The 6025-nt window shown below is 47.9% G+C and overlaps 1 non-coding gene across 1 annotated transcript; it reads right to left on the minus strand.

The window, feature by feature from the left end:
- Positions 1 to 4901: 4901 nt before the first annotated feature.
- Positions 4902 to 4973, minus strand: TRNAS-GGA. The gene has a single exon. It is a non-coding gene; the product is annotated as a tRNA-Ser (tRNA).
- Between the last annotated feature and the right edge of the window lie 1052 nt (positions 4974 to 6025).

The following is a 6025-nucleotide window of genomic DNA, read 5'->3' on the forward strand; positions in this document are numbered from 1 at the left end:
CTCTGCTCCATATGTTGATCCAGTTCCTTCTTTATTTATTTATTTATTTATTTATTTATTTATTCGACTTATTATACCACCCTAACCCCTAGGGGTCTCTGGGCGGTTTACAGGAAGTGTTCTAAGAACGAGTTCATCCTAACTAGGGCCACATGATAGGGGTGGGGATTTCCTACCAGCACCCTTGGTGGTACCCGCTGTACATTTCTGGCTCGGCTTCTTCCTTCTCCCGGCGGTTCTGGCATTTCACTGGGCCGGCTGCTTCATTGGTGGGACTGTCTCCGGCGCACGCCTCCATGCCTGCTTCGGTCTCGGCTCTCGTCCTCTTCGTCTCCGCCGCGCCCGCAATGCATGTCACCGTTCGACTTCCTGGTCTCCACCGCAGTCGTCTGTCGCCAGGGATCGCTCCACGCCGTCTAGGCTCCACCGCCGCCGCCGATGTTCTCACCGCTGCTACCACACTCCTCGCTAGGGAGGAGGGTACCCCCCATCCATCTAAGGGTGGGTACCCATTTGCCTACTCGCTTTGATTTTAATTGCTTTTGGGCCGCTGGGTGGGCGGGAGCTGGGACTCGGGCCAGGCGCTCACCCTGGTCGCGGTGGATTCTCGAACAGCCTTAGTGGCTCTCTCTAGTTGTTACCGGCAGGCATTTAACCGCCTGCGCCACCGCTCCCTTCCACCTCTTGAAGCCGTCCATGCTTGTAGCCGCCACCACCTCCTGTGGCAGTGAGTTCCAAGTGTTAATCACTCTTTGGGTGAAGAAGGACTTCCTTCTATCCACTTTAACCCGACTGCTTAGCAATTTCATGGAGTGCCCACAAGTTCTTGTATCATGAGAAAGGGAGAAAAGAACCTCTTTCTCTACCTGCTCTTTCCCAGGCATAATCTTATAAACCTTGATCGTGTCACCCCTCAGCTGCCGTTTCTCCAAGCTAAAGAGCCCCAAGCGCTTTGACCTTTCTTCACAGGGAAAGTATTCCAACCCTTTTATCATTTTATCATTTTATCCATAAATTAGTTTGCTCCAGAGCCAGAGCCAGAGGCTAAAAAACTGTGAGCTAGCTCACACTGACTCAGCTTGGAGGGAACACTGGCCTCGACTGAGGTTTGCATTTCGTCCTGTTTCCTGGTTGTGTTTGGCGAGACCTTGTCCTGTTTGTCCACGTTGGAAAAGATTGGCTTTCAAATCAGTTTATTCATTTATTGTATTCACTTCATTTTTACCTCGCCTTTCGCCCCAAAGGGGACCCAAAAGCAGCTCACATCATTCTCCTCTCTTCCATTTTATCCTCACAACAACACTCCAAGGTAGGCTAGGCCAACCGTGACTGGCCCAAGGTCACCCAGCAAGCTTCCGTGGCACGAGTCGGGATTCGAACCCGGGTGTCTCCCAGATTCCAATCCGACACTCTAACGGCTACACAATGCTGGCTGTTCTCACCAAACGCAACCAAAGGGCGAATCATCCAGCTCAAGGTAAAAAAAAAATTAGATTCATGGATTTCCGTAAACTGTTCTAGCCACGTTCTGGCCAAAGTGAGCGGCTTCCATTTGTCGCAAAGCACTCGATTGAATTACGTCAAGCCTCCTGCTGTTTTTAACAGGCAACACCAACTGGGGTGTTCCGGTTCTTGAAACGGAGGAACTATCAAAATACGAAATCCATCAAATGTAAAGCAATAAGTGCAAATGATTTGCTATGCAATATATTTTATTAATGTCTAGGATAGGAAATGTATCGATGCATTATGCATGGAATAGCAAAATACTCATGATTCTGTTAATGGGTAATATAAAATGTATTCTTGGTGCTTGGGGGGGGCAACAGTGGGAGGGCTTCTGTTCTGGCCCCACTGGTGGACCTCCTGAGGGCCCCTGTTTTTTGACTCTGTGTCACACAGTGGCCAAAAATACTAGGTGCCATCAGGAGGTCCAGCACTGGGGCCAGGACACTAGAAGCCCTCCCACTGTTGGCCCCCCCTCCCAAGCACCAAGAAGGCAGAGCATCACTTGCCCCAGACCGAGAGTTCCTATCTATACCTTGTGGCTAAGAGCCACTGATGGACCTCTGCTCCATATAAGAACATAAGAGAAGCCGATGCTGGGTCAGGCCAATGGCCCATCCAGTCCAACCCAGATGTGTCTGTCAGGCAGCAAGAAGACGGGAGGAGGGATTGTCTCTACCTTCTCTGGAATATGGTTCTTTCTCTCTTGTCCCCACAGCTCAAACAGGAGACGATAAAATTAAACGACGAGCCACAAAAACCATTTGGAGAACGGAAATGGCTGGCCAAAAGATGCAGCACGACTCTGCAGTGTTTTATTCTTCTCACTACTGATTGGATAAATAGGCCCGTTAATTAAAAGCCACGCGGAATGTAAAAATTCGGAGCCAGATTGCGTGCTCTGAATAAAATATAATCGGCCGTTTCTCGGTTTGCCAGAACAATTAGAAACGGCAAAAGCATCGCTTCCCACAACCTGTCGTCATGGTGGTAAAAAATTAATTGTTGCTCGTTTTAGCACCTGACGTAGCGTTGCCAGCTCTGGGTTGGGAAATACCTGGAGATTTGGGGAGTGGAGACTGAGAAAGAAGAAGAAGAAGAAGAGATTGGATTTATACCCCGCCCTTCACTTGGAGTCTCAGAGCGGCTGACAAACTCCTCTCCCTTCCCCTCCCCACAACAGACACCCTGTGAGGTGGGTGGGGCTGAGAGAACTCTGACACAGACTGCTCTTTTTCAAGGACGGCTGTGCCAGAGCTTGTGATTGACCCAAGGTCACATCAGCAGGTGCAAGTGGAGGAGTGGGGAATCAAACCTGGTTCTCCCAGATTAGAGTCCACGCACTTAACCACTACACCAAACTGGAAGGCGGGGTTTGGTGAAGGGAGGGACTTCAACTGGGTATAATGCCACTGAGTCCACCTTCCAAAGTGGGCATTTCCTCCAGATGATCTGTGTCGCCTGGAGATCAGTTGTAATCCTTGGAGATCTCCGCCCCCACCTGGAGGTTGCACCCCACCAATGTTCACTGTGAAAAAATTGATTCAAGTCCAATTACAGTCCACATATTTGCCGCTTCTTCTTTTTGTTTCTTTATTTTACGTCACGCGGTGCTGCTGCTTCCAAGAACTGTCCTGCGACTACAGATTTCCCAGGTAAACAATCTGTTTCCCTCAATGCTTCGTCAGGTAACTTTATACTTGGGGCTGTTTTACAAATAAATTAGAATACAAGATTAATTCTGAGTAGGAGACGTAGAGCATGAGGTAAGAATGTTAAAAACCTTGATTACTCACACTTGAAAAAGAACAAATGAATAAGAATTGTAACTATATTGTAATTTATTTGTAAAACAGCTTTGAGGGAAACGGATTGTTTACCTGGGAAATCTGTAGTCGCATGACAATGGTTGGAAGCAGCAGCAGAAAATAGACTTTGTTATTATTTGTTCAAGGTCACCATCTTTTCCCAGCAGTTCCATACGCAACCACGCTCCGTTGGGGTGGGGGAGTCAGTTTTAAAACCATCAATAGTCAATTATGGACATAGCAAGCATTTTTAGTCTTTATTAAATTTCCAGATGGGCTCTACCATTTCACCCCACTAATTATAATGGGCCTCCTGCCCCCCTCCTAATGGAGGGAAAAATTGAGATCGAAGAAGATTTTGGGGTCTTGCTAGCTCTTTATACATCCATAAATAATATCTCCCAAAATTCCAATACTTCTCTTTAAAGTCTCTCTTCCTCTTGCACTCCTTTTAACAGTTTGTTGGTATTTTCTCCAGCTGTTCCCCTCTACTCTGCCAAAACATCACCAAAGGTGGAAAGTTCTCCCTTAGGTTTTTGCTAGTTAAGTAGAGTTGGGGAGATTTTTCCAATCTATTAGGGGCTACAGATGCGGCAGTCTTTGCTTTGAGAACACAGAACAATTTCTTTCACTCACGTTTATGTGCTCAATTTAAAATCCACTTATCAGTCTCTTGGCTCATGGTAGCAACAGCTCTACTCACTGCTGTGAGCTTCTTCCTCCGGATTGCTTCAGGGCAAGCTAATGAGGTCTCCCAGTGAGTTGCCTTCTCACCAGGACATCAGCTCAAGCCCCCGGCCCCCCACTGCTCCTCCCCCGGAGCGTGGGGTGGTCTCTGATTGTTCAGAGACCCTTTAAATCCGAAGAAACGAACGGTCGCTCAGAGCTCAGCTCTCAAGCAGCCGTCGGCGCTGTGCTCTCCCACACACTCCGCCTGACGAAGCATTGAGGGAAACGGATTGTTTACCTGGGAAATCTGTAGTCGCAGGACAATGGTTGGAAGCAGCGGCAGAAAATAAAGAAACAAAATAAAGACGCAAAAAGAAGCAGCAGGAGATTTGTGGACTGTGATTGGACTTGAATCAATTTTTCACAGTGTACATTGGTGGGGTGCAGCCTTGGTTGAGTCACTGTGGTCCATTTGTGGCTGGAACCACCTGGACGCTAGCAACCCTAGCCCGACACCATATAAAAAGGGACGAAAGACACAGCCCCTTCCAGCGTGAGCGGCTGCCGTCAGTCAGGGCAATCTGGGTTTCTAAAAAGTTTCTATTCTACTTACGGCCTTCCAAAGATATGTCTGGAGTTGCCTTCTCCTTCCAACAGCCCTGTGAGGTTTATTCATTTAATTTTGGTGTAGTGGTTAGGGGTGAGGACCCTAATCTGGGAGAACCGGGTTTGATTCCCCACTCCTCCACATGCAGCTGCTGGTGTGACCTTGGGTCAGTCACAAGTTCTCTCAGAGCTGTTCTCTCATGAGCAGTCCTCGAAAGAGCTCTCTCAGGCCCACCTACCTCACAGGGTGTCTGTGGTGGGGAGGGAAAGGAGATTGACTTTCACATCCTCTACTGGTCCTTTTAATTGGACTGGAGATGCCGGGGATTGAACCTGGGACCTCCTGCATTCCAAGCAGAGGCTCTTCCACTGAGCCACGGCCCCTCTTCACAGCTCTCCAGGGTCTCAGGCGGAGGTCTTTCCCATCACCTCCTGCCTGGTTCTTTTTAGCTGGAGATGCCGGGGATTGAACCTGGGACCTTCTGCATGCCAGGCAGAGGCTCTGCCACCGAATCACAGCCCCCCTCCCCATTCGTAGCTGACTTACCCTTTGACTACCAGATGCTAGGCCTAACAGAAAGTTTCTGAGACAATTCTTTTACGTTGCTGAGTATTTCAACTTCGATGGATACACCGGGCATGTTATTTTGGGTCTATAATCATCCCCATTGTGAGGGATCAATATATGTAATGACAGTTCTATCGGACAGATTGAATAAATAGGTTCAAGCAGAAGAAGAAGAAGAAGAAGAAGAAGAAGAAGAAGAAGAAGAAGAAGAAGAAGAAGAAGAAGAAGAAGAAGAAGAAGAAGAAGAAGAAGAAGAAGAAGAAGAAGAAGAAGAAGAAGAAGAAGAAGAAGAAGAAGAAGAAGAAGAGATTGGATTTATAACCCGCCCTTCACTCAGAGTCTCAGAGCGACTTACAAACTCCTTTCCCTTCCCCTCCCCACTACAGACACTCTTTGAGGTAGGCGGGCCTGAGAGAACTCTGAGAGAATTGCTCTTGAGAGAATAGCTCTGACAGAACTATGGCTTGTCCAAGGTCATCCAGCAGGTGCAAGTGGAGGAGTGGGGAATCAAACCCGGCACTCAGCCACTACACCAAACTGGTGTAAAATGTACGGAATAAAATGTAAAATGTATTGAATAAACTAGACCTACAATCAGTTTCAGGAAGGGCGGCCTTGTTGGTTTGCAGTAGCGCCTTAGAGACCAGCAAGGTTTAGGGTTTTTGAACTTTCGAGAGCCAACGCTCCTGTCGTCAGGGATCTGGTTTATTTCAATTTTTTTTTAAAGACCAACGGAGCAGAAGTTAGATCAGGTTTCCCAGGTAAATGCACGGAGCGAATCTGCCTCCCCCTGCTCCTGAATCTCCCCCACTGTCGAATTTCGGCACAGCCTATGCTTGGAAACACAATGGGATCCAATAAAGGGAAA

The sequence above is a fragment of the Gekko japonicus genome, unplaced genomic scaffold, assembly GCF_001447785.1.
Source record: "Gekko japonicus isolate JY-2015 unplaced genomic scaffold, Gekko_japonicus_V1.1 scaffold5564, whole genome shotgun sequence".
Classification (NCBI taxonomy): domain Eukaryota; kingdom Metazoa; phylum Chordata; class Lepidosauria; order Squamata; family Gekkonidae; genus Gekko; species Gekko japonicus.